The 26,972-nt window shown below is 43.5% G+C and overlaps 1 protein-coding gene across 4 annotated transcripts in view; it reads left to right on the top strand.

Annotated features, from left to right (window-relative positions):
• Positions 1-26,972, top strand: part of NMNAT3 (nicotinamide nucleotide adenylyltransferase 3) — a 97,517-nt gene that overhangs the window by 16,852 nt on the left and 53,693 nt on the right. The window contains exon 1 of one of the 4 annotated variants that reach the window (XM_017523714.2): positions 1,463-2,125. The exons of the other annotated variants lie outside the window; for them this stretch is intronic. The gene's annotated coding sequence lies outside the window, so the exon portion shown is untranslated. Of the gene's footprint in view, positions 1-1,462; positions 2,126-26,972 lie in introns of those variants that run through there. 4 annotated transcript variants of the gene reach the window in all.

Raw genomic sequence — 26,972 nt, 5'->3', positions numbered from 1 at the left:
CAATCTGCAGTCGGGTAAATAAGAAACAGTTGGCTGAGTCTTTTACGACACCTAAAATCATTGTAAGATTCCTTGTGGTTTGCACCTGTCTTTCCACAAACAGGTGGGTGGGTTTTTCCTCCGTGGTGACATTATTCCTTTACTACATTATGGTACAGAAAAAAGGATGATGATGTTTTATGAAATATCTCATGGTACATACTACTTAACAGGCATTGCATATATTACTTTAGATTCCCCAGCATGTTTTCTTTAGCAAATTCTAATCTTTTTTGGTGTTATATGAAAGTTCATTTTTCAAACTTAGCATTGAAACAGATAATCAGATTTCTTAATCTCCCCTTAGTCTCCTCTTACTTTGTATTTTTCCTTATCAAAATAGCCAGCTGGTAAAAAGAAGCAGCCTTTGGAGTGTTTGTTGTTACCTTATCTTCTCTCTAACTGTAAGGTAACAATATTTCCAAAGACTTTACCAAATTTGAAGAACTGTGTTATCTTTTAGTAGAGAAATCACTGCAAATCAGGAGGCCAGGTTTTGCACAATTTCTGATTTAGCTCTCTAAATACAATGCTATCCTTCAGATAAAACTCCCATTTCTTTCCTGTAAGCCTTTGGACATGAATGCTTAACAGGTGACCTTACTGGTAATTTCATAAATTTTTGGTGAAATGAATTGTATAAGATCAATATATATGCAGACTCATCACATTTTCTTGAGCTGTGAGGGACTTTAAGATGAATCTGGTACAGCTCTGTTAGTGGATGAAACATTCATTTTAACTGTGTAGTCAATTCTCAATTAAGAAGGGTAATGGAGTGGAAGGAGGTCACTGTTAATCAAAAATCATGGTGAAAATAAAATTATAGTCAACACTCGATTTTCTGAGGGCTGATTAACTGGTCTGTGTATTGAGGCTAATTCCCAATGGACCATAGGATATCATCCCTTTGGTCACTGGCCAGCAGCTGCTCACCACTCGGCTCCCACCTACCCTCTCTGTCCTCAGGAGGAGAGGAGCTTCCCAGGAGCTGAACCAGGCAGACCTAGTTGACACTGGCTGGATTGGCACCATGGTGGAGACCTTCATCTTGGGAGGCAGCAGTGGCCTTTTGGACTTGTCCCACCTACCCCTAGACAATGGGTCTCAAACTTCAAGAATTAGAACCACCAAGAGGACTAGTTAAGACCCACGTTTCTGGGCCCCAGACCTGATTTCTAATGGCAAAGGTCTGGAGTGGGATCCAAAAACGTACATTTCTAGAAGCACCCAGGTGATACTGATACTGCTGATCTTTGAAAATTACTACTTTCTAAACTGTTTCTCATCCCTCGTTGCACACTAGAATCACCTGGGGAGCTTTTAAAAACTATGGATGACTGGATGTACCTTGACCAATTACATGAAAGGCTTGGGTTGTGGCACTTAGGCAGGGGTATTTTTAAAGCTCCCCAGGTGGTTCTAATGTGCATCTAGGATTGACAACCATTGCTCAAGAATGTTTCCCACACCTCAAAATCTGCATGCCCCAAGCCTCATGAGGTTTTTTTCTTTACTCCCCCCATATATTTGTTTAATATTTTTCTTTAAATCAGTTTTTTGTTATATAAACAGATGCACTTAAAAAGCAAACCATGCATCCCTTGCATGTAGGAAAACTAGTTTCACAGGCCATAAATGGGGCATCGTTGTAATAAATATATTCTCTTTTGACATTTTTAAGTTCTCACCTGAAATCATCTTGCATTCCATCACACCTGGGGAGTCTCTACTCTAGAACTGTGCTTTTTGATCTTCTTTCTGTCATAAAGGTGATAAAATGCACTATTTATGTTCTTCAAGCACTCTCATGAGCTGTGCTAGCTTTGAGCACCCCGATCTGCTTAGCAAGATAAACAGGTCCAAATGCAGGTGAGAGCAACCATATTACAGAATAACCTCGATTCAATGATCATCTTTATTTACAAAAAAGTAATTCATCAATAGGAGAACAGATAAACTGTGGTATAGCCAAATAATGGAACACCATTCAGCAATGAAAAGGAACAAACTGCTGACACATAGAACAACGTGAGTGAACCTCAGAAACGTTGTGCTGAGTAAAACAGACACAGAAGACCACACAGTGTGATTCTATTTATATTTAAAGTTCTAAAAGAGGCAAAATGTGTCTATGGTGGAAAAACTTAGAATGGTGGCTGCTTGAGGGAGGGGAATGGGGGATTGAGTGGGACGGGACACAAGGGGATGTTCAGGGCGAGGGAGATGTTTTATGTGTTGATGGGGTAGGAGTTACATGGTGCATGTATTTGTTAAAAGTCATGGAATGGTGCCCTCAAGATCTGTGCATTCCATTGTATGTTCCAAGAAAGGAAAAAATGCTAAACAAATACTGAACTCTGATTAAAAATATGCATGCTGAAGTGTTTAGAAATAAGTATGCTGCTGTCTGCGACTTATTTTGAAAGGCATCAAAAAAATAAGCTGGATTGCCAAATGGATAGAGGGGTAGATATATGATAAAACAAACAATAAAATATTAATGGTAGAATCTAGGTGGTGATATTCCAGATGTTCACTTTAAAATTCTTGTGACTTTGCTGCATGTTTGAAAATCTTTCATAAAAAAGTTTGGGGGGGAATTGATGCATACATTCCAAACAAACAAGTACTTCATCTGCATGTCTGAGCTCTTGAGTTTCTGCCACCCCAGGTCTTGCTAGGGGATGGCTCTTCACAGAAGTCAAATAGGCCAGAGGCTTGGAGCGATGAGCTGGGGGTGCGAGGGTGTGCCCTTAAGAGAAGCTGCTGCACTGGGAGAGCGGACTCTGAGCCTAGACTCCTCAGTGCCAGGCCCCACTGCAGGGGAGAATGCCAAGGTATTTCCTTCCTTTCACTTGTGCTGTATCTTGGGGAGTCCCAGGGTGGGTTAGCTGGGCAGTGAGCTCTGGGAAAGGATCCCTGCAGAAGCTGTGTTAGATGTGACCTGCAGATACTACCTGAGCTGTACTACAGAGAGGGGTGCTTCCTGAGCTCCTCCAACCAGCAGAACCCCCAAACATGCCACCTGTGATGTCCACTGGCTACCCTGAGACCAGAGAATGTTAAGGCTCGGAGTAGAGTGAGGGTGGGGTTCCTGGGGCATGCACTTACTATTGTGGGGATTAGGCAGGTCCAGTGGGCAAGAATGGCATTCTCTGGGCTGGTAGGGAGCCCTCGAGGGAGCCCCACAGCTCACTCAGGACATATCTCCACAGCACAACCCCACAACATGCCCACTGCAACCCAAGACACACTCTCACAGCACCACCCACCACACCTACCATGATACCCCCCACAGCAAAACCCCCCACAGTGTACCCTCATGGCACATTCCCATGCTATATCCTCCATAGCATACCCTCATGATCCATCCCCCACAACATGACTTCCACAACACATCGTGCAGCATGGCCCTCCTGTCACCCACCCTCACCCCACATTCATGGCACACTTCCCCATGGGACACCTAGAGACCTATTCTCCATCAAACCCCTCCATGGCAGACTCCCCACCACAGAAGCCCCCACAGCACCCCACTGCAGGATGTGCTTCTCTACAACAACCCCTGCAACACCAACACATACCCACGACAGCCACAGCACACAACCCACTGCACACCTCCCAAGATACACTCCTGTTGAATCCTGACTGGAGGCCTCATTCACTTTGCTGCTGAAGAAAGAGTAATTTCTGACACCTGCTGCACTAGCCTGTTTTTACCTTCCTTTGCTTGGGCAAAGATCTTGAGATACACAGGAAGCGGAACAACTCACTCTTGAGGGAAGAAGGTATAGTTGATGTCTAAAGGATGGTCAATATGCTGATTACATTTATTTCCTACAAAGATGAATAAGCCCATCTTGAATACCAAAGATCCTGTGGATTGGATGGTGGGGCAGACTGGTTTCAGTCAGGGCTTCTGTTAGTTTCTGCCCCTCTAAAAGCAGCAGGGAGTGAAATGGCCTGGCGAGCTCTTCACTACAGGAGCTTAAACTTGCCTAGATTTCCTAGTTCCACATCTTGGGATGGAGCCCCGAGCTTCTGTGTCCCCATCAGAAACAAGATGATAGTACTTCTCTGCAAATTTCTGCAGTGTTTGCAAATATTAAAGATAAAAGTAATTATAGGCACAGTATACGTACGGCCAAAATATGAGTTAGTAGACCTGAAAAGCACCTAGTAAATAGTATGTTAACTTTTAGTTATTATTGCTTTGTTATCCTTGATTTATTATTGTATTATTGTCGTCCACAAAGGTTTAAATATAAAAAGAACAAGATTTGGAATTTCTGTAGCTACAATGTTGTGACCTTTTGTTTTTTACTACAAGTAGCATTTTGGTTTTCGTTTGACATTAGATACTGGGTCTCTGTCACCCAGGCTGAAGTGCAGTGGCACAACCATGGCTCACTGCAGCCTCAACCTCCTGGGCTGAAGAGATCCTCCCACTTCAGCCTCCCAATTCGCTGGGACTATAAGTATGCACCACTACACCCAGCTATTTTTTTAAAAAAACTTTTCGTAGAGATGGGGGTCTTACTATGTTGCCCAGGCTGGTCCCAAACTCCTGGCCTCAAGCAATCTGCCTGCCTCAGCCTCCCAAAGTGCTGGCATTTTGAATATTTAAGTAGCTGTTCATTGTTTCTCCATATTTGACTGCCCCACTAAAATGAGTTCCATGAGAACAGAGAGCGTATCCTCCATGCCTCTGTCCCCAGGACTGAGCACAGTCACACATGGAAGATGTTAGGAATTTGGACGGTGGTCACAATAACAAAACTGTTTAGCTCATTCAAGCTGCGCTTGAGAAACAAAGCCGCCAATGGGAACTTCAAAGCCATGGTTGTGATCTCCTTTACATGCTACTTTCTCAATTACTGTTACATGCCAATTAAATGCGACATTAAGCTGCCAAAAGATCTGCAACTCTGCATGACAGAATCCTTTTCGCTTCAGCTAGTGACCTGAATTCATTGCATCCTATTCATTAATTATCAAGATTTGTCCTCTACCCCAACCCCAGCCACCCCTGACCAGGGCAGAAAGGCAGCGAGACGTGGCCCTGCGTTGGGTCTTCTTTAGGAAATAGCATGGCTGAATTTTAATCATATTACCAAATATTGTAGTTGCTTGGACGTATCTGAGTTAGTGACATTCTAATCTTTTAAAATTCCTGCTAGAAACAGAAAAGCAAGATTTAGATCCCAGGAGCGTGAGGGGACGGCCAGTCACGTAAAGCAACCCAGTTTTCAAGGAGCTACTCTTGGAAAACCCTCACAAGCAGTAATTCTGCCACAAGCCAGGCTCACCCCTGGTTTGCTGCAATCCAGCCAGGTTTTAGGTAAATAATCACAATAAGCAAATGTGCCCATCTGGAAGGCCTGGTCTGACACATCCCACAAGCTTACATTGTGGTTTTCAAACTCTTGCTATTATATTGCCATTGGCAAAAGACGCAGCAGTGCTTTCTACTTCCCTCCCTCTGTGGCACGGGCACTTTAGTAATTTAGAAATGCTTCTTCTTCTTCTTCTTCTTCTTCTTCTAGAGAAGTAAAAATAATTATAATAGAAAATGGGTAATTTGCAGCTACAATGCCAGGCTGATAATCAAAAACTTGTAAATGGAAACATAAGCATATGTTTATCACTTCTTGAAATTAGAATGCAATTGAAAGAGGCTATGGCCTCAGAGAGAGGGCATTATGGAAGGGAAGGCAGGCTTACTTGTTAGTTGGAGACCTGACTGCTAATGAGGCTTTTAAGTTGCTGTTGCCTCAGGAGCAGTGAATAAAGGAAAGCATCCCTGAGAGCTGCTCAGCTTGTTCAGGAGACCCTCAGGTAATCACTTGTAGGTTGATCACTCTCCTGCATACAACCATCCAGAGGCTTAGCAGCCACCTCCATCAAAATCAAGTTGGACCTTGTCAACATAGAGCATAAGGCCCTTGGCAAGCTGGCCCAGGCCTCACAGGTACCTTAGTCACTCTGCTGACCCTGTTACTGCCTCAGAATGTCCTATGGCCTCTCACATTCCCAGACTTTTGCAAATGCTGTTTTCTCTTCCCAACTCATTTACCTGCCTAACTCCTAGTCATCCTTTGAAACTCAAAACACCTGTTACTTCTTCCCAGCATTCCCCCACTCTTAATCTGACTGGGCTGAGGGCTCTCCTCTGCCTACCAGGGCTCCCGCAGTTTCCAGCTCTGACCACCCTGGGCTGTGATCATCCTTAGCCTTCCTGTCTCCCACCCAGCAGAGACAGGTGAGCCTCTAGGCATGACTGTGGTGTGTCTTCCTGTCTCCCTTGTTCCTGGCGTACTGCCTACTCAGAGTAGCTGCTGTTTGATGTTTGTTGAATGAAGGGACTATTAATGGCAGTCAAGGACTTTGAAACCATTTCAAAGTTTGTCTTTGAAAAGCACAGTTATGACATAGAGTCATTGATAATATAAATCCCATAATGCATTCCACAGCCAGTTGGGCTGCTTGGGTCCTCTGTGTCTGTGTTCATTTTTGCGATGGACTTGGGGGTGGGTCATGAGTTAGGCCTCCCAGTTTTCAAATCAAAGGACAGCAATGTGTTTGCTGCTTTGCATCTTATTTTGGTGATATTGTTAGAAGTACTGAAGGACACACAAATGTTTTCGGCATCTAAAGGAGGTCAGTCTTATTAATGCATCAGTTGTGAGCCCAGGAAGCAAGTTTTGTCACTTTCGCCCTTGCTCTGTAACCCAGCGTCTGGCTCTCTCCCTGGTGGGCCCACAGGCCTGCCAGTGCATGGGCACGTGTCCAAGTACCTTACTGTTTCATCGCCGTCCTCATTCTGCGTCAGTTCCAACCTCATGGGTCAGTTGGAACACATTATTTACGTTTAAATCAGCCCCAGGTTTGAAGTTGACTTTATTTTTATCTGCAGATTAATTGCCAAATGCTTAGCTTTTCAGCTAATCAGGTACCTCTCATGCTCCTAGCCACAGGGAAGTAAAGGGGACCCAAGTGCGAATCCTGCCTGAAAGATCTCATTCATAAGACATGGCGAGCATGATGGGATTAGGAGCTGTCCCCGTGTAAGACTGTGTGTGTCCTGTACTCTACTAAGACCTAGACACTGAGGGACAGGAGGGAGTAGCAGAAGCACTGGTCAGAGGGCACTGCTTGCCCTTGACTAGATCTCATAGTTTGTCTCCAACCTGCTGACCTATGGGATGATGAGGCTAGACTAGAAAATATCTCTTGTCCCTTCCGCCTTCCTCTGAAATGCTGCCACACCCTAGGTCTCAAGCAGTGAGTGAGTCGAAGCAGGGGAAGAATGTCTAGGCAGCCAGGATTTGCTTGAGGAGTTTCTGGAGCTAGAGTGGGGCTGGGCTGTGGGGAAGCTCATTTATCCATTCAGCCAGCATTTCCTAAACCTGGCTGTGTTCCAGCCCCATGCTAGGCACAGAGACCATGAAGGCAACAAACTGAGCCCCCTCAGGCATCCTCCCGTCCCCACCACATGGCTACTACACTTAGCAGTCAGTTGTTTCCAAAAGTGTCGGTGATGGTTGTATTTGCTGATATAGTCAGATAACTTTACTAAATATGATGTAAATGAATGAACTATGAGTATAAAAGGAAAGAGTAGGTTTTGCTAATAAACGATCTGTTTGATTGCTCAGAAAATAATGGCTTCAACTCACATAAGCATTTCATAACTTCTGATTTCCATTAATTTTAAATAGAAGTTTTTTTAAATTAGGGAATTTTTAATAATATCACCTTTTGCATTCCATGACACATTGAGAGGTGTAAGATATTTTGCATTTGAATTAAAACACCACACACACACACACACACACACACACACACCCCTCTGTCCCATGCCCTCTGAGTCCCATGTTATTTAACAGATGTCCTCTTACGAGCCGTTTAATCCAAACATAAGTATGTTTATAAAATGGAGCAGGCAGAGAAAATGACAGAATAATACCGACAGAATGACATTTATGAAGCAATGACTCCTTAAACTGGAAATTACGGTATCCCCTTCCCGCCGCCAATCTGTCCTTTTCTTTAACATTTTAACTCCATTATTTCAATAAAATGAGAGTAAAATACCTACCATGAAACCCATTTTGTACTTTGAATCTTTTTATCCTCTCTTAAGTGAATGTGCCTCTCACTGGTGAGGCACATGGAGCTCCTGCTTTTCTCTGGTCGCTTTTGCTTCTGGACTTCCAGAAATACAGCCAAAACTGTTTGCTCTCACAGAGGCAGAGCTGCATTTGGCTCTATGGTGACTCCCAGCTTCTCTCAAGGAAGAGAAGAGACTTAGCTTATTGGATCTCAATACCCTCTCCCAGGGGAAGAGACTGCAGGACATCTGTTTGCTTTGGCTTTCAAAATTAAAGGGGATTTAATTTGGGTTTTGATATTTTTGTAATTTCACTTAAAAACATGGCACTGTTGGGAACCTTGGAGTCAAAGCAGTGAAGTCCTCATGAGGGCCCCTCTTAGGGCCACTGAGAAGTGCTGTCGCCACCCATGGGCTGCTCTTCTCACACCCAGGTCCTGAGGGGCCACGTGACACAGCCCAGCAGATACCTGGAGCACCCAGCAGGGTGGGGTCGAATCTCAGCTCCCTCCTCCTTGCTATGCAACCCTGGGCAAACAAGTTCAGTTCTCTAAGTCCCAGTTTCCTCATCTGCAAAGGTGGAGTAATAGCATCTGAAATATGTGTGCCCCTAAATGGTTGGAAATATTCGACAGTGCAAATGCTTCTTTAGCTTTCCTTGGATTGTTCACCCAGAGCCATTTAGCTCTGAGTCCCCCTACACACAGTGAGGTTGATCATCTGGGTACCCACAAAATGTAAGGGGGCATTACAGCCCCTGGCTGCTGCAGGGCAGTGATGCTGAGAGTCTTCTGGGATGCCATGCCTGGCCAGGGCACTGGCCGGCTAAGGATAGACCCCAGGGGAGGAGGGTCTTCCTGGGGCAGAAGGCTTCCTCCCAGCATCACCTTCAGCCGAGGTTCTGGGGCCTCTAGGTGAGGACCTAGAACTGTTTCTGGCAGGCCTGAAGCTGGGTAGAACAGTGAGGGCTGCACACAGGTCAAGGAACGGGCCCCAGATATGCTGCTCGGTGAGGAAGGGAGGACTTAGGTCCCCAGGCTGTCAGTTTCCCTCTGCCAGAGGAGGGAGCGTTGAGCATTCAGAGGAACACTGACTTTGGAATAGCAGAGAAGGCAGGAAATAGCTGGAGAAGGAGCACTGAGTTATGGCTGCGAGAAGCTTGACTAGGCCATTAAGGGGCTGGGATAGGGTAGGGGAAGTAATTAAAGAGGCCATTTTGTACCCCTGCGCAGAACCTGGGACCCTGAGGCCAGGCCTCTAGGGATTCACTCTGCCCTCAGACCTGCCAGCTCTCACACAGTCTGAGCTGCACCACACATGTGGGCCACCTTAATTCCAGCAGCTGCCTTTGATATGCACCCCTTGGTTTTCAGGAGTCTGGAATCTCACCATGTCTGACAGAGAAGCAGTTCAAAGTCATTGGCGGTGGTCAGCAGCATTATCTGCAGATAAAGCACCAACCACACATTGTTAGCTTCTCTTCTCTTAATATCACAGATATTAGGCAGCCTTCCCCTCTCAGAATAACCTCTGGCTTTTGAGTCTTTTGGCATGAATATATATGGAATCATTGGTAGAGTTTTTAGTCTGTTATTTTTCCATTCAGATTAGTTGGAAATGTACCTTCTTGAGCTAAGTAAGGCCTCATACAGAAACTACTTTGCAAAGAAAATGGAGACCTGGGAAACCTAAAATGAAAATCATATAATGAAAGCTATTATTTAGTCTCTAACTCCTGAGTTTTTATGCTGTGTGGTTATTTATGTATTATACTTTTTACCAAAGTTCTTCACACAAACAGGCCTAAGTGGGTCTCTTATCTTCTTACCATTTCTTACAAAAATTATACTTAAGATGTCATGCCAACTCCATGCTCTTAGTTTCCAAAGTATTTTCCTTTTACAATAGAAATGTTCATATTGGATTAAATTAGAGAGTTATTTTATTCCATGGTGTATATATGCCACATTTTCTTTAGTCTATCATTGATGGGCATTTGGTTTGGTTACAAGTCTTTGCTATTGTAAACAGTGCCACAATAAATATGTGTCTTTATAATAGAATGTTTTATAATCCTTTGGGTATATACCCAGTAATGGGATTGCTGAGTCAAATGGTATTTCTGTTTCTAGATCCTTGAGGAATCACCACACTGTCTTTCACAATGGTTGTTGTAACTAATTTACACCCCCCACCAACAGTGTGAAAGTGTTCCTATTTCTCCACATTCTTTCCGGCATCTGTTGTCTCCTGATTTTTTAATGATGGCCATTCCACCTGGCGTGAAATGGTATCTCGATGTAGTTTTGATTTGCATTTCTCTAATGACCAGTGATGATGAGTTTTTTTTTATATGTTTGTTGGCTGCATGTGGCACATATACACCATGGAACACTCTGCAGCCATATAAAAGGATGAGTTAATGTCCTTTGCAGGGACATGGATGAAGCTGGAAACAATCATTCTCAGCAAACTGCCACAAGAACAGAAAATCAGGCACTGCATGTTCCCACTCATAAGCGGGTTTTGAACAATGAGAACACATGGACATAGGGAGGGGAACATCACACACTGGGGCCTATGGCGGGGTGGGGGACTAGGAGAGGGATACTGGGGGTGGGGGAATTGGGAAGGGATAGCATTAGGAGAAGTACCTAAAGTAGAAGATGGGGGATAGATGCAGCAAACCACCATGGCTCATGTATACCTATGTAACAAACCTGCATGTTCTGCACATGTACCCCAGAACTTAAAGTATAATGAAAAAACACAAAAGTATTTTCAATAATTACTTCTGAGGTATCAAAGTGAGGAAGTATTTTTAAATTTTAAAAATGATGTGGTGGTTTTCTTTGATTACTTCTTGGATCCTCCTGTTTAGACAAAATCAGATATTCCTTGTTATAAGTGAAGTTATGAAATCTTCCCCGAAGGGTTTTAGAAATAAGATAAGTACTTCTCCCTTGGCATGATGTCAGCAACTTCTGCCTCGAGGAAGGGAAATGGACTAGAGAATCGCTCCAGGTCCCCTTCAGCCTAAGGTTTCTCTAAATTTATCACTTTCACAGAAGGGATCTACCGCATCTTCCACATTTGTCTCAGAATGTCCATCTCATTAGGCCTAGTGGTGAGGGTTATATGTCAGGATGCATTCCTCAGGTAAAACCTAAAAGTCTCCATAGCTGAAGAGCTGTTTATAAAGCACTGTCACCGTGTGATGAAAATCTCAGCCCTGAGCCCAGAGCTCTGACTCTAGCTCTATAATTAACTTACCGTATAACCTGGATAAGCAGCCTCAACTCTCCAGTCCTCAACTACAAGTGAGTTTCTTCAGTTATAACACAGGGGGTTTAGACCAAATGTTAACATTCTGCAAATGGGAGCACAAAACCAACAGGGTTAAATATCTCGGTTAAGCATAAGCCTTCCAAATAGAGCATTCCCTCAGCCTAAGGAAAAATCCAACTCCCAATCTGTGTATTTTTGTGACAGTATCTTTAAAATACAGAAGATGAAATCTTTCCTGAAATTTGTAATAAGCATTCATAAAATGTCAAGACCTTTTATGATTTGTGGCAAATCTTGGAGAAATATGTCTTTAAAAAATAAACATTTCGTATTATATGGAGAAGAGAGAGGGATTTGTTCTTTTCATTCAGCAAAAAGCAGTAATTGCAGTAAGAACCATCACTTAAGAAGTATTTGCAGAGACCTGTCACCTTTAAAGCATTGTGTCTATGCAGTCTGTGTTTGAGTTAGAAGTTATCCATGTCCGTCTTCTATTTATCCAAAAGGGAGTTGGGCTCATAGTTTCTTGTTGTCCAGAAATCACATCTTTGCTTTGGGGGCTTGAGACACACTCCCATTCATCTCTTCAGTGCCCCTAAATTGAATGCTGTGAAGTCAATGCATATTTCTCTTAGCTATATTACTGCCTTTTGGGTGTGCAGTTTTTCAGTCTGACTGTGCATTAATCCAAAACAGTGTTTCAAATTGGCAAGTAAGGTGGGACTCTTTTGATCCAAGAGCTCTTTTTTTTGTATGTAATGAAGCGTGATTTGAGTGTGCTTTGGGGTATACTCCGGAGTGAGGCTAGGGGTGTCCTTTTCAAAGGTATAGTGCGCCTCTCCCTGCTGTGCAGCTCACAAACACTAGGAGGGCTGTGTACAGTAGCTAACCCTGCAGGAACTGTCTGCCCACTGGTGAGAAACTGCCCTTCCAGGAGGTAAAACAACCTTTAGAAACATCATCATATAGAATTTTTCAGAAGGGAAGTGTTCAAAGGACAGATTCCCTTGGCTTTTGTGTGAAACCGCTCAGTCAATGAATGTTGGCTTTGCCCCACTCTTGTAGAAGAGACAAAAGACACACTTACCTGGGACTTTGACTACTGATTGTATGTCTTTTTTTCTTTTTTAAAATTAAAAACATGGCAGACCACCATGGAATTTGGTGTAAAAGCTAGGAGTGTGTGTGTGTGTGTGTGTGTGTGTACACGCACATGCGTGTGCACTTCCCATCCTGCAACATTAGCTGGGTTACAGCAAACCTCCAGAAGCCACAGGCAATCTTTAAAGACCACCTGCTGCACAGCCTTTCACTGAGCACACAATTACTAAGGGTCTCCACTGTTTACCACACATCATATGAAACAAGGTTCTCATAGTGTATCTTTATTGCATTTTCATCTTTTTTGATTCCTAAAACTACAAAAAGTATACATGCTTTGGGAAAAAGTACATAGTATAAAGTAATGCTAATAAAGCCTGAGTCTGTCCACTCTTCTTGCTACACCCCAACAACCCTACTCCTTCCTTTGAAAGTAAACAATGTGAGAAAATATCATCTGCAACTTACATTTTTACCAATATTTACTCATTAATAATCTCCCACATCAGTATATGTAGAAGTATGTCACTTTTCTTAACAATTGCATAGTATTACATGGAAATTAACCATTCCTCTGTTGGTAGACAGTGGGGTCTCTAATTTTCCACTATTGCAGATAAACTTTCAGAGGACAGTCTGATAACATATGTTTGCAGGCATCTGGCCATATTTATTACTAATTAAACTTTATTGGTTTGAAGATATGCTTCCCTGACACATGTGCATGCCTACACAGCCCTGTCCAGACTATAAGGTTCATTTATAGAAAGTTTCTTAAATTCTTGGTTCCCCACTAACTACCTGCCACTTCATACTTATCTGTTCACATGTTTGCTTTAACAACTAAGCATTTTTTTCTCATGCCCTCAGCCTCCTGCTTCAGGAGGGGACACTGCCCAGAACTGGCAGTTGGCTGCCTGCTTTTCTTAACCTACATGTATCAGTCTGTTTTCGCACTGGTATAAAGAATACCTGAGACTGGGTGATTTATAAAGAAAGATGTTTAATTGACTAACAGTTCCATATGGCTGAGGAGGCCTCCGGAAACTTACAATCCTGGCAGAAGGTGAAGGGGAAGCAAGGCGTGTCTTACGTGGCAGCCGACGAGAGGGAGCACAGAGAAAACTGTCACTTTTAAAATATCAGATCTCATGAGAACTCTCCCACTAACACAGAAACAACATTGGGAACCCCCCACCCAGCCCCAGGATCCACTCACCTCCCAACAGATCCCTCCCTCAATACGTGGGGATTACAATTGAAGATGAGATTTCAGTGGGGACCACAGCCAAACCATATAACTATTCCATTCAACCCTCTCCTGTTCCGTTTGCTGCAGACAGGAAGTTGAATTCAACCAAACATCATCAAAGAACCATAGAGTTTTGGCGATAGTTTTTGTACAAACCGAAACTCTTCCTTCCAACATGTCTGTGAGTGTGTTAGTTTTCTGTGGCTGCTGTAACAAATCACCATAAACTTGGTAGTTTAAAACCAAGGAAGTTTATTTTCTTACAATTTAGGAGTCCAAAAGTTCAAAATTAACATCCCAAGCCAAAACAAAGGCATCTGGAGGGCTGCATTCTGTTCAGAGGCTCAAGAAATTTGTTCCTTGCTGTTTCCAGCTTCTGGTGGCTGCCAGCATTCCTTGTCTTGTGACTGCATCCCTCCAACCTTCAAGGCCAGTATCTTCAAATTCCCTTCTTCCGTCTTCAAACGGCCTCTCTGCGTGTCAAAACTCCCTTCACCTCCCTTTTATAAGGATATATGTGATTGCATTTATCACCTCCTTTCTCAAGATTCTTAATCACATCTGCAATGACCCTTTTTCCAAGTAAAGTAACATTTACAGGTTCTAGGGATTAGGACCTGACGTCTCTGGGGGACATTATTCGACCTACTTTGATGGAGTTGTTGACCTCCTTTCCAATATATTTTACTGCTGGGGCACATTTGACATGTCCTTTGAAGCATTTGGAAGAATGTATTTTTATTCATAAGGGAGGCAGAAATAGATGTTATTTTGCTCTGTACATTGAAAACTTAGCTAGGAAGGTGAAGTGCCAGAGTCAAGATCAGACAGAAAATCTCTGGCTTACAAGCTTCCTAAATTGGAGACTGTGTGGCATGAATTGCACACACAACTGTAGTGAGTTAAATTACAAATGTCCCTGTCTCCACTTTTTAATTTAGAAATATTTAGCTGTATGAAAGTTTATATGCCCTAGCTAGAAGGAAGTTGAGAAGCTATTATACCTTCTTTCCTGCAGATCAAACCACACTCATGCTATAATATTTTTTAAATCTTCCCAGATGTGCATGTAGGTGTTCCACTCTTGTTCAAAACAATGAATGGTGCTAGGCAATATTAAGAGCATAAGACCAGGAGAAGTGCACACCTCTTAGGCATTTAGCAGCATTCGAATACAAGGATAAGGTTCATAAGCGTACATTTAACTGGCAGTATGTCTGCTTCTTCAAACCCTTCAGTTCTCCCTGTAAAAAGCCTATTGCAATTTTGGACTTGGCCCTCCCCTTGTCATGTGAATGCTAATGTCTAATACCTCCATTTCCCAATTTCACAGCAGAGCTGCATGCTCGTAAATTAAACTGCATCGCTCAGCGTTATCATGTGCATTCTAGGATTCAGTCCAAAATGGTCCAAACTGCTGCCTATTTCAGCAGAACTCCCTTTGGCCATTGCCTGTTAATATATTATAGAGACATTAGGACAGTGATTTGAGAGTGTAGACCAGGCAGGTAGAGAACACACTTCCCTGCAGAGAGGCCTGTGGGCAAATAGGAGTGGCTCAGGTGAATGATTGTGGTGATGTTGGCTGCCTCATTTCAGACAGAGGATGGGGCATACGTGGACTGCCCCACCTGAAACAGGGGGATTGCACTGCCAGAGACTGCCTTATAGAGACTATTGAATGTGTATGGCTAAAGTTTAAAAGATAACAAATCAATTGAAAGAAGTAAAATAAAGCCCTGACCATGGCTAAGTTTGTCATTTTCTAAGCCAGCAATGGGGGTTTAAAAACATACCAAAATGTCCACTACAGAACCAGATTGCCAAGAACCAGATTGCAAAGGAAACACAGCAGTGCTTCGTTTCCCAGCATAATACTAAACACTGATACTTTTAAATCAAAACCATATCTGCACATGTTTTTTAAAAAACTCAAGTGATACAGAAGGGCTTTTAATGAAAAGTTGGAGCTCTGTCCCTAGTGTCCCCCACCCCACCTACATCCTGAAGGCAAGTTGCTTTAGCCTTTTGAGTTTCAATTATTTTGAAAGTTAAAAGGAACTTTAAATTGTATGCCACTGAGTTCCGTTTTGAAAAATAAAGATTTAACTCATTTCTACTCTCTGCACATCACCCTTCCTCCTTCCTCTCACTTTTGATGATTCTATTATAATTTTTATTCTTTAATTTGATACATTTTTACTTAAATAATACACTTCTATCTCTTGAGTCACAAATGGCCAGCTTGCCCATCCAATATCTGTTTCCCCCTTCTTTCTTACTAAAACAACCCAATTTTGTTGAAAGCAACAATGCGCCATCTAAAAAAAACTGAACTTCTCAGTTTTTCTTGTGATAGTTTGCCTTGTCACAGTGTTCTGGTCAGTGAGATGTCAGTAGAAATAGGGGCTTCAGGAAAACTCCTTATAAAGGGGGCTGACTCAACAGGTAGGTTCCTTTTACCCTTCTCCTCTCTTTCGTCTTCTTACCTGGAGCACAGCTATGATGGCTGGAGCTGCAACAGCTATCATGTGGCCTTAAGATAATCTTGAGGGCAGCTGGAAGTCATGTTCTAGGAATAACAGAGAAAGAAAAATCTAGAGGGATCCTGGCAAATTGGTGACATCAGAGCTGCTGCCCCAGCCCTAAACTGCCTACCTTCCTCAATGTTATTTTATGGGACAGAAGTTTAGGCCCTGTTTTATTTAAGGCATTATTTTCCCCCATGTTTGTTATTCACAGCAAATCTGTGACTCTCATTCATCAACTTTAGCAGATCAATACATTAATTTCTTTGGAAATCACAGAAGCAAATTAAGCTTTTGCTGGTTTTTAAATTCATACACAGTAGGGAAAGTCAACAAGTCCTCATTTTGTGGGAGGGAGCCTGGTACGAGGTTAGCTGGAAGGTTGTGTATAACTTGCTGGCAAATGTGTCAGGCTTGTTGGCACTTGTTAACCTATGCATAGGCTTTGGTGAGAACATGGACAAGACATGTTCTGCCAGTTGTAGTTGTGGATTCTGAAACAATAACTGCAGGAAGAAACAAAGTTTGTGTGTTTAAGAATCATAGAGACTACAGTTGTTACTTATGAGCTGCCAACCATTGGGCCCAATTTCTAGCCAACACAGTAGGAATTATGCATACCATTAAATATATGTTGGATGAACTCAGTTAAAATTTTTAATTAATCACAACCTCAAACCTGACTCAGGTCTGCTCTGACTTCATAGATCACTGCCTAGATTTGCAGTTATCTGCTTATCACTGTGAGAGTCTACTCATAGCTAAGTAAAGAAGAGAAGCTGTTCTGCTTGGCTTTATAATTTCTTGGAGGAAATTATATTACACGAGATTGGAGAGAGTAACTCTGGACTTGGTTGTGTTGTGCCTAGTGAAATTATCCAGCAAACAGCTCTCCCTGGGAGAGAGGTGTCTTGCCTGCACCTCCGCACTGTGCTGCACGGAGCCTCCTCTGGCCTGTTCAGCCCTCATGGAGAGCCTGGCCAAGTTTCCACCTCCCAGATATTTCAGGATCCTGTTGTCCTCCTGTTATCCTGAGGAACTTGGTAGCAATGGCAGCTTGTTTTCTTTTTGAGTGAGTGAATGAACAAACAAGCTAAAACAAAGTGGCCTTTTCTGTTAGGATTTTTAGATTACATTTTAGGGCTGGTCTTAAAATTTAGTCCAAGGGGATGTGAGATCTTAGGGACAAGGCTGACATAGTATAGGGGAGACAGTTGTCACCCTGTATTCTGCAGCAATTTTTCCTTCTCCTGTATCATAATCTTTATTTCTTAAAACCAGAAAGCAGCCTGGCTGATCTCCTGAGTTTTCCCCCCATCAGGCTGCTTCTGCCCACTCAGGCACAGGGCAGACACTGGGCCACTAGCCCCTTCTGTCTGACCTCTTTCTGTTGACTGGAATCTACCACCCATACTGATGCTCACGGTACCATTCCTACTAGCATGTTCCTAGGACCCTTATGCATTCACAGTTTCAGAAAACCTGTCCTGCTGGTGCATGGGACTACAGAGTCCCACCATGCACTGTCCTCACTAGGAAAGGGTTCCCCTCATTCTGTTTCCACATGAAGACAGCTAGGCTGTGGCTATGTAGACAGTCACTTTTATCTGAGTTTCTTTCTGATGGAAATAAATTGTATTATGTGTGGAAGGAGTGTGGTCCGGGCCTCCTGACCTCTAGTATCTCCTCAACATCTCTCTCAATTGTCTGCCCCTCTGTGGTATTTCCTGGGTCACTAGGGGAAGTCCAGAATTACTCTGCTATCTGTAAAGAACGATAAAGGGTCTGAAATTTTACCCTACTTGTAAGCTAACAAATTAACCTGCCACAGTTTCATGGATGCTGGCAGAAGACATGAGACTCTTCCCTGAGACAAAAGACTTTATTACTCACAGCAACAGCGGTAGCCAGGTGTCAGCATTTTCTTGTGCGATTTTCTGAGCTATAATTCCCACAGGAAGAAGGGAAGATGGCCACATGACACCCACAGTTGCAGTGGATTGTGTTATGGGAGAAGATCCCTGGGCTTAGGGAACCCAGATAGTTTATCAGGGTCAATAAACATGCCTGTCTTTTGTTCCAAAGAGGGGCATCATCTTCATTATACTGGATAGTAACTCTGCCTGCCTTTGTCCCAGCAGGAGACAATATCAGTCTTCTAAGGCTGCTGTTGGGTCTTCAAATATCCATGAAAGATAGTCCAGAACAATCAGAAGCCAATGCCTACTTGAAAGGCATACAGAAACATGAGCAACCCATGGAGAATTGCCTTCCAACGTTGTCTTTGTGTTGACCTCATCCATACATTCAATTTGATTATTCCCCACACGTTTTACACCTACTCTGAGCAAGATCCTATGCTTGGAGCTTGGAATACAAAAATAAAACACATGCTTTGCCCTTAAGACGCTCACTCTCTGGTAAGATAGACAGGCAATGAATAGAGAGTAAGGTAGGATAGGATGAGATGGAAGAGAGAAAGGTCTAAGGGGATGTGGAAGGCAGGGGAGGAAACCCAACTTAGCTTGGAAGGAATAGACATTGAGAGCTTTGCAGAGGAGATAAAGTCTAAGTGATGTAGCCATTAGCCTGACATACATGGGTGAGAGTGAGTGGAACACTCAGGACAGGATAAAAGGCAGTTTGACAGAGCAGCCATAGGGAGGGGGTTGGAGGGTAAGTAGCAAGGCTTCGGGGAAAAGGTCATAACCAGATAAGGGCTCTGGATGACACATTGAGGAATTTCAACATTATCCAGAGTGGAACTGGTAGGGAAGGGATTAAGCAGGGAATCAGCATGTTGATATGTGTGTTGAAAGATTCAACACAAAGAGGATGGATCAGAGGTGAGACTGGGAAAAAGAGACAGGCTAGGAATGCATTCAGGTCCAAATGAGAAATAATGAGTCCCAATCTAAGGCACGGACTGTGGAGTTTGAGAGAGGGATGAGCCATGAAGATATGAGGTGGAACTGACAGACTGTAAAGGCAAGGGAGGGAGAAGAACGAAATGGCTGCCAGTTTCGTGATTTGGGCACTAGAAGGGCCATGGTGCCATCCCCTCGTGTCATTATGAACAATTGCTTCTGCATTTTGCAGCCACACAGGGAAGCTTCCAGGGATGTAGATGGCATGGGATTGCTTTCCCAACACTAAAGGTGGCATATTATCCACTGTTAGACTGGAGTGTGGGCCTTGGGCATGGACCCCAGGTTGGTTATGGGCAGAGGCAGGGAGAGGACAGAGGAATCAAATGTTATCTCTAAGGTAGGAATCAGGAATCGGGGTCCTTGGATGGGGTTTGGCCAAGGCAGAAGATACAATTTATGGGGTTAAAACAAAATTTAAGTTCAGAAGGGAACTGGCACCCCAGAATAGGAGGCAGAAATTCTCAAGAGGTAAAGCAAACTGGGCAAAGGAGAAATGCCAGATGTTGAAGGCAATCATGGGGATGGGAGGGTGGACAAACCTGGCGCTCTGCTGTTTTGATTTGGGGAACATTTCTTCCACAGCTACCTGCTTCAGCCTAGATCCTGCCATGAAGTGGGCTGCTGATCCCCGGCTCCCACTCTGATCTGCTTTTCATTTTTGCCTTGTCTCCCAATAAATAAGATGAATATCTCTTATACTCACCTTCTACTCTTTATTAGACCCAGTGGGATCCCTGCCCTCAGGGATTTACAGTGTGCTAGACAAGGAAAGAATAGGGGCTCAAAAATATAGACTAAAAATATTTGTCTATATATAGACAAATATAGTACGTCACCTTTACAAGGTCAGAGGAGGGAGCACTGACTTCCAAGTGGACCACCGGGAACATTCTAGCACTAGGAAATGGCATAAACAGATGCCCAAGAAGCAGGAACATGCAGAAGACACATTAGAGAATGGTAGGTAATCCCAGCTTGGTGGTGATATAGAGTACTTGTAGGAAATAAAGGTGGGTGGGAGACAAGTAGGAGAGGTAGAGTGAGGCCAGAATCTCCATTTTCCATATGGGTCACTAAGGTTGAGACAGACTGAGTAAGTCATATAGTACGCACATGCTATTCGCCAAATATTTCTGGCTTTCCACCTTCAGCACATAGAGACAAATTGTATTTTCTAGTTGCATGGGGTCTATAGAGGTGACACGTGGCAATTTGGAGCCAAGCACAAAGTTGCTGGTGAGGAACCTTCTAGAGCATTCTTTTTCTCTACTATTGTGACTGACTGCATTCCATGTAGTGGCTGATCTATCATCTTGAGTCACGGATGAGGTTTTGCTCACTTGAGGGACAAAGATGATGTAGAGCAGAGCCCTCAACCAATGTGGAATGGGTGTATATTATGAACATGAAATAAACCTTTATTGTTTTAAGCCACTAAGATTTGGGAAGGGACTTTTCCCCAACTCATTCCATGAGATCAGCATCATCCTGATCCTAAAACCTGGCAGAGACACAACAAATAAAGAAAACATCAGGCCAATATAACATTGATGCAAAGATTCTCAAGTAAGTATTTGCAAACCAAATCAGAAGCACATAAAAAAGCTAATTCACCACAATGAAGTAGGCTTCATCTCCGGGATGAACAGTTGGTTCAACATCTGCAAATAAATAAATGTAATTCATCATATAAACAGAACTAAAGACAAAAACCACATAATTATCCCAATAGATGCAGAAAATGCTTTTGACAAAATTCAACATCCCTTCATTTTAAAAACTCTCAATAAACTATATACTGAAGGAACCTATCTCAAAATAACAGAAGCCATCTATAACAAACCCACAGCCAACATCATACTGAATGGGCAAAAGCTGGAAGCATTTCCCTTGAAAACCAGCACAAAATAAGGATGCCCTCCCTCACCACTCCTGTTCAACATAGTATTGGAAATCCAACCAGAGCAATCAGGCAAGAGAAATAAATAAAGCGAATCCAAATAGGAAGATAGGAAGTCAAGCTATCCCTGTTTGCAAGTGGAATGATACTATGTCTCAAAAACCCCATTGTCTCAGCCCAAAAGTTCTTTTATGGGTTCTTTGTTAGTGTAGCTTGCATGGCCTCTCCTGACTGATAGACTTGGTCAAGATAACTCGGTTAGGAAGTACTCATTGGCTTTGATTCCATGTCTGTCTTGTCATCAAGCCAGTGTCAGGCAGACATCTGTGGACCTCTAGTGGCACGTAAGCAGGGTCAAGTCTAGAGCTGTAGATTTAGGCATCACTTACACAAATGTGATAGGAAATGGAAAGGAAGTAATAGAGATTTAGTCTGTGGGCTTTGGGAGTGAGGCTTCTCACCCTCAAGTTCTTTCTGTCCCACAGGTTTGTAGTCAATTCCACATGGCCTGTTGATAAGTAGGACATCACTACTGCCTGCCGGGTCTGCTGGTTCAGAGATGCTGGCTTGAGTTTGTTGACAGCTGCACACTCGTAACATTGCTAAAATCTTCATAAACTCTGATGCCTGGAAATAGCCCAAGTGATTTGAGGTTTTGCTCACTTGTAAATGTTTGAGTATTGTGTCCACAAATTGCAAATTGAGTAACTCAATTTTGAGGCACAGCTGTTATTTGGAAAAGACCCATCTAGGAACGCAAGCTCCTTGCAAAATAATTGCGCTTCATTTTTGTCAAGTATCAGAAAACCATTAAACTGCCAAGCCATATGGCAAATGCCCACTAGCAGCAGAGCGCGACAACAAGCCCTAATGAATCTGTTCTGGGGGGGACGTTGATAGGACAGCGTCTGGCTTTTGTGATCTACAAAAAAGCAGATTCGCTGCTGCACATTTCAGCCATCCAGAGTCCTGAGTAAGGATTTTTCCTCCCATGAAAAATTCATATAATAAGTTATGGTAGTTTCTTTTCCTTAGGTGTATTTTTTCCCTTTCAAACAATGTCCATTTGAGTTGCTGCATATAAAATAGACTTAACTGGGACAATAGAAACCTCTAAAAGTTTACATACTTTTCCATTTTTATATACTAACCTGATAAACATTTGTTGAATATTGGCATATCACTTATAATTAGGTTTAGCTGTGTATAACAGAAAAATGGAAAATAATGGTGGCTTTGAAGATCACTTCTCCCCCAGGTAAAAGAAACCTGGAGGTAGGCGGCCCGGGGCTGATGTGACAGCTTCAGGGTCATGGGGTCCTGGTTTTCTTTTGACCTGTTCTTTGTTAAACCTGGAGTTGGTCCTTGCCATCAGGGTCTAAGACAGCTTCCATGCTCCAGCTATCACATTCCAGGTAGCAAGAGTAGAGAAGAAGAGAAAGGCATGCCTTTCCCCTTTAAGGACAGTGCCTGACCTAACACTTCTATTCAAAGATCACTGGCCAGACCTTAGGCACATGGCCTCACCCTACTGCCAAAGACATTGGGAAAGGTAGCAATATGCCCAGCTGAAGACAGGCATTCTGTGTCTAAAGAGGATGGGAGAATGGATATTGAGAAGTCACCAGCAAACTCTATCCTTCCAGAGGTCCTTGATGCTTGTTCTTCCTGCTAGAACCTTCTTGAGGACAGGAACAGATTTTATTTACTCCTCTGTCTCCAGGGCACTAGCACAGTAGCTGGTAGGTTGTGTTTTTAATTTTCTGCCATTTGCATTCCTAACAGCAGACCAAGACATTCCTTACCTTCTAACCCCTTCTTCCACCATCTTTGTTCAAGTTGACAGGTCAGCTATGATTTGAGGCATATTTATTTTTCATCCTCAGAAAATGTTATTTCTTCCAGAATTATATTAGACTGTCTGTTCCCATGTTTTTCAATATTGACTCTGAATTCCAGGTACAAGGGATGCTTAGAGGAGGGTTGCTTTGTTGGAGCTAGACAAAGGACTACAGCAGTGGTACTTGGGATTGACCTTCCTCATCAGCACCCTTCAGTGGTGACATCTCCAGGCTGAGCTGGTCTGAGCGAGCTGCCTAATAGGCAGAAGAATGCCGAATGTGTGTTTAAGGGCTGCCAGGTCTTGATTATGGGTAACTAGAAAAATGGGAGGTCTTTTTCAAGCAAGGTAAAGAAGTGCCTGGAAGCTGGTAGATGGAGTGGCGAATTATGTTTTAAATGTAATAAAAGAAAAAGGGGCTAATATTTTTGGAGAACCCTCTATGGGCCAGGTACTGTGCTAGATGGGTCACTTCCAATAACCCTCATGAGAGTTCTAAGAAGTACCTATAATTAACTCCATTTTCTCTGTGGCTCACTGAGCCTTAGGGAGGTTGATTGGACTCTTTACCAAAAAGCAAGCACAAACCCTCCCCTTCCAGGCGTGTTGAAAGAATTAGTATTGATGTGTGTGAAGTTTTTAGCACAGTGCCTAGCCTATTACTCAATAAACCCAGTAGCAGTTACCCAGATGCACTTTATTGCAGCGATTAAAACTAGTCCCAAACTCATGAGTGTGGCATTGCAAGAGATCTCATTCCACTCCTTGTGCTCTTAAATCTTTTGAAATTTTTCGAAACTGAAGAGTGGGCTGCCTCCTTTCCCGAGAGTCTCACAATTAGGATGAATGCTTAATTGATGTGTTTGTTTCCTCCAAGGGGTGACTGGCAGAGGATCCTCACACTGACAAGGAAGGTATGCTTTGCTTTTGTTTTTAGCAGCATTGTGTGCCTATAGCGACAGCGGGTGAATGCAACAAAGTTAAGAAGAAAAAGTACCGGAGTTGGCATGAAGGTTGATTGCCTAGAGGAGTCGACACACTCACACAGATGGAAATGATTTCACCGAGTCCTGAAAAATGTGGTCGTCAGCCCCACATACAAACCGTGACTCTTGTTTTCTTTAAGATGAGGAGTCTGGTCAAGAGGTCTGTGTAATGAAAGATGTTTGTAGAATCCATTTCCATTCTGCCTGAAGGCATCTGCTTTATGTCTATAATAAACAGGGATGTTTTCAGCCACTTTCCCGGGCCTGGGCCTGTTAGAAATGCTCACCACAGGGAAAGGTAAATTGATTGCCTCCCAAGCGATGAGCATTAGCACATTGCATCTGCAGTGGTGGCACTTAACCTTCCCAGCTCGCCTTTCATTCCATGCCTCTGTGACAGCCTCTGACAAATGGGCTGAGGGGTGCACACTGGGTTAGAACTTAGTACACATGGAGTATTGGCCAGCATCACATTACCTGCTGAGTCAGGTGAGACGTGAGCAGCAGAAGAGGCCATATTCCAGGAAGGTGGAGGCCACCTGACCTTCTCCAGCCAGAAAGACCTGAGGGCAGCTGGGCCATCCTGAGACTTTCTGATGTATCCACTGTCCCTGAGACTTCCTGATGCACTTGAATACTCTTTCTAAAACACAGACTGAGCAAGTCACATCCCTGTTTAAAATCCTTCAGAGGCAGCTGGGTGCCAGAGACCTGGCTGTTGTGCAGAAACTGGGTGGACTCTGAAAACCAGTGTAGTGAGCAATGTCTGGGCAGTAAAACCTGGAAGGAATTATCTGGACTGTCTTGGCAAATGGACAGCCATCAACCTCCACTTCTCTGTGGCAGAGGAATGACCTTGGTGTCAATGTGCAGGAGGGCAGCATATCCTTTCTGACAGGATCATGGTGTTAAAGAGGGCCCAACAGGCAGGGATGTCTCTTTATTTCAGATTGAGTCGGGCGAAGTGGGACCTTGTGTGCCTTCAAGGAGCTAGAAAGCTCACTTTATATCTCTGGAAGGCCCACTCCATTGACTGGGACAGAACCAAAGAGAGGAGGTAGCCTTCTGACAAAAATACTTGGTCAGGGACAGACACTGACTCTCTTGTTTGTTCCACACACATTTCCTGAGTACCTATTGGTGCCAGGCACAGTGCTAGGAGTTGAAAGGACCAAGATAAATTTGAAAACCGTTCTCTACTGGGGGGATAGGGGAGGGATAGCATTAGGAGAAATACCTAATATAGATGATGGGGTGATGCATGCAGCAAACCATCATGGCACATATATACCTACGTAACAAACCTGCATGTTCTACACATGTACCCCAGAACTTAAAGTATAATTTTAAAAAATCACTTAAAAAAAACCACCCTCTAATCACTTGAGCCCAGGAGTTTGAGGCTGCAGCAAGCTATGATTATGCCGCTGCACTCCAAACTGGACAACAAAGTGAGACCCTGTCTCTTAGAAAAAGAAAAAAGAAGGAAAAACCCTCTGGGAGATTATCTTCCACTTGGAGAAGAGCAACATGCATAAAAACAATGACAGTTCCGTGGTGAAGAAAGAGAAAGGTGATAAAATGTGTAACAGGTACAGAGTTAGCATGGTGGTAGGGGCAGTGGGGGGAACGAGAAGGTAAGTATTCCAGGGAGAAAATCTTGAAGGCAGATCACCAGGGTGACAAGGGTGAGGAGGGCGTTTCGGGTGGTCATGACTGCATTTGCAGAAGCAGCATGCTACGCTTGAGGAGTGGGATGAAATGCTGTCTAGGTAACTATGGAGTAGGAGGCAGTAAAGCTGGAGAGGGGGCGGGAGCCAAAGGTGGAACCCGTTTGCCTTATCTCCAGTTTAATGATAAATTCCAACAAGCCTGTACACCACATTCTCAACTTGTTAAATCCTTCAGCAGCAATTATTACTCACTCTGTGGCCTCCATTAAATGCTTATTGATGAGAAGCCTTTCCCAATAGCAAAAGTCTCCCTCACTTACTCTGTCTCACTAGATATTATTAGATGATAAAGGCAGATGGGACACTTCTATGGCATGCGTCTTGCCTTGGGTCTGATGAGATTTGCACTCACCCGAGAGCCAGTGTATTGTCCTGGTGGATTCCTGGAGTGAGTCCATTTTAACCCTATCACTGTATTTCTCTGGGTTTGGCTTGGGAGGGTACTTAATTGAAGCAAATTGGAGTATACAAATGGTACAGGTGCACCGATCCTATTACTGATCCTGGAAATGTGCACTCAGTGTGTCCTTCAGCCTGAGATGTGGCCCAGACAGAGCACAGTCACCATTAGAACAGTGTGGCTCAGCATGCCCACAGCAAAAAAAGAAAAAGAAAGAGAGGCACTTAATAAAGGTCATTTATTCTCCTTCTCAGCCTCACACTTCAGTGCTGTTGATGCCACCATTCAAACAAATGTTCTAATTTATAGTTTCTGGGAACTTTTGGAAAAATGGATGAGAGCCCCAGGTTACCTGAGATGCTACAATTACATGTTTTAACAGTTCTAACAATGTATATTTTGTCGAAATGAAATAGGATTTTGAAAGACTTTATGATAGTTGTAAAAAAAACAGTTAGCCCCCTTTTCAGATACAGTCCTCACGAGGCTGCTCTTGTGAATAGCTTGGCACACTTTGCAAATAACTCGTTAAACCACCCAACCTCCCTGGGAAGAAGCTAGCAGCAGTTTGTTGACTGCTTTCTTCCCACACGGTAGGGGGTATTCCTGCTGCCTTAAAGGAAGTATGGAGAGACCAAGGCCCGCGTAGGCTGAGAGTTTTCATCTTCATACTGTAGCTCAGAGTACATGCAGAACAACTCTGTGTACAGTAGGAGATGCATTGGGCCTTCTCGCCAGCAGGAGGCTGGTCTGCCCCCCAGCCAGCCAGTGCCCTGTCTCCGTCTTCACTGAGCCCCACTCTGGGCCAGGCTCTGTGCTTTGAGCTGAAATCCAAAGATGGAGAAAACACCACTTCCCC

This window comes from Cebus imitator, unplaced genomic scaffold (assembly GCF_001604975.1).
Source record: "Cebus imitator isolate Cc_AM_T3 unplaced genomic scaffold, Cebus_imitator-1.0 Scaffold30, whole genome shotgun sequence".
Taxonomy (NCBI): Eukaryota; Metazoa; Chordata; class Mammalia; order Primates; family Cebidae; genus Cebus; species Cebus imitator.
Note: the sequence above shows the minus strand (reverse complement) of the source record. Positions and strands in the feature narration are given on the sequence as shown.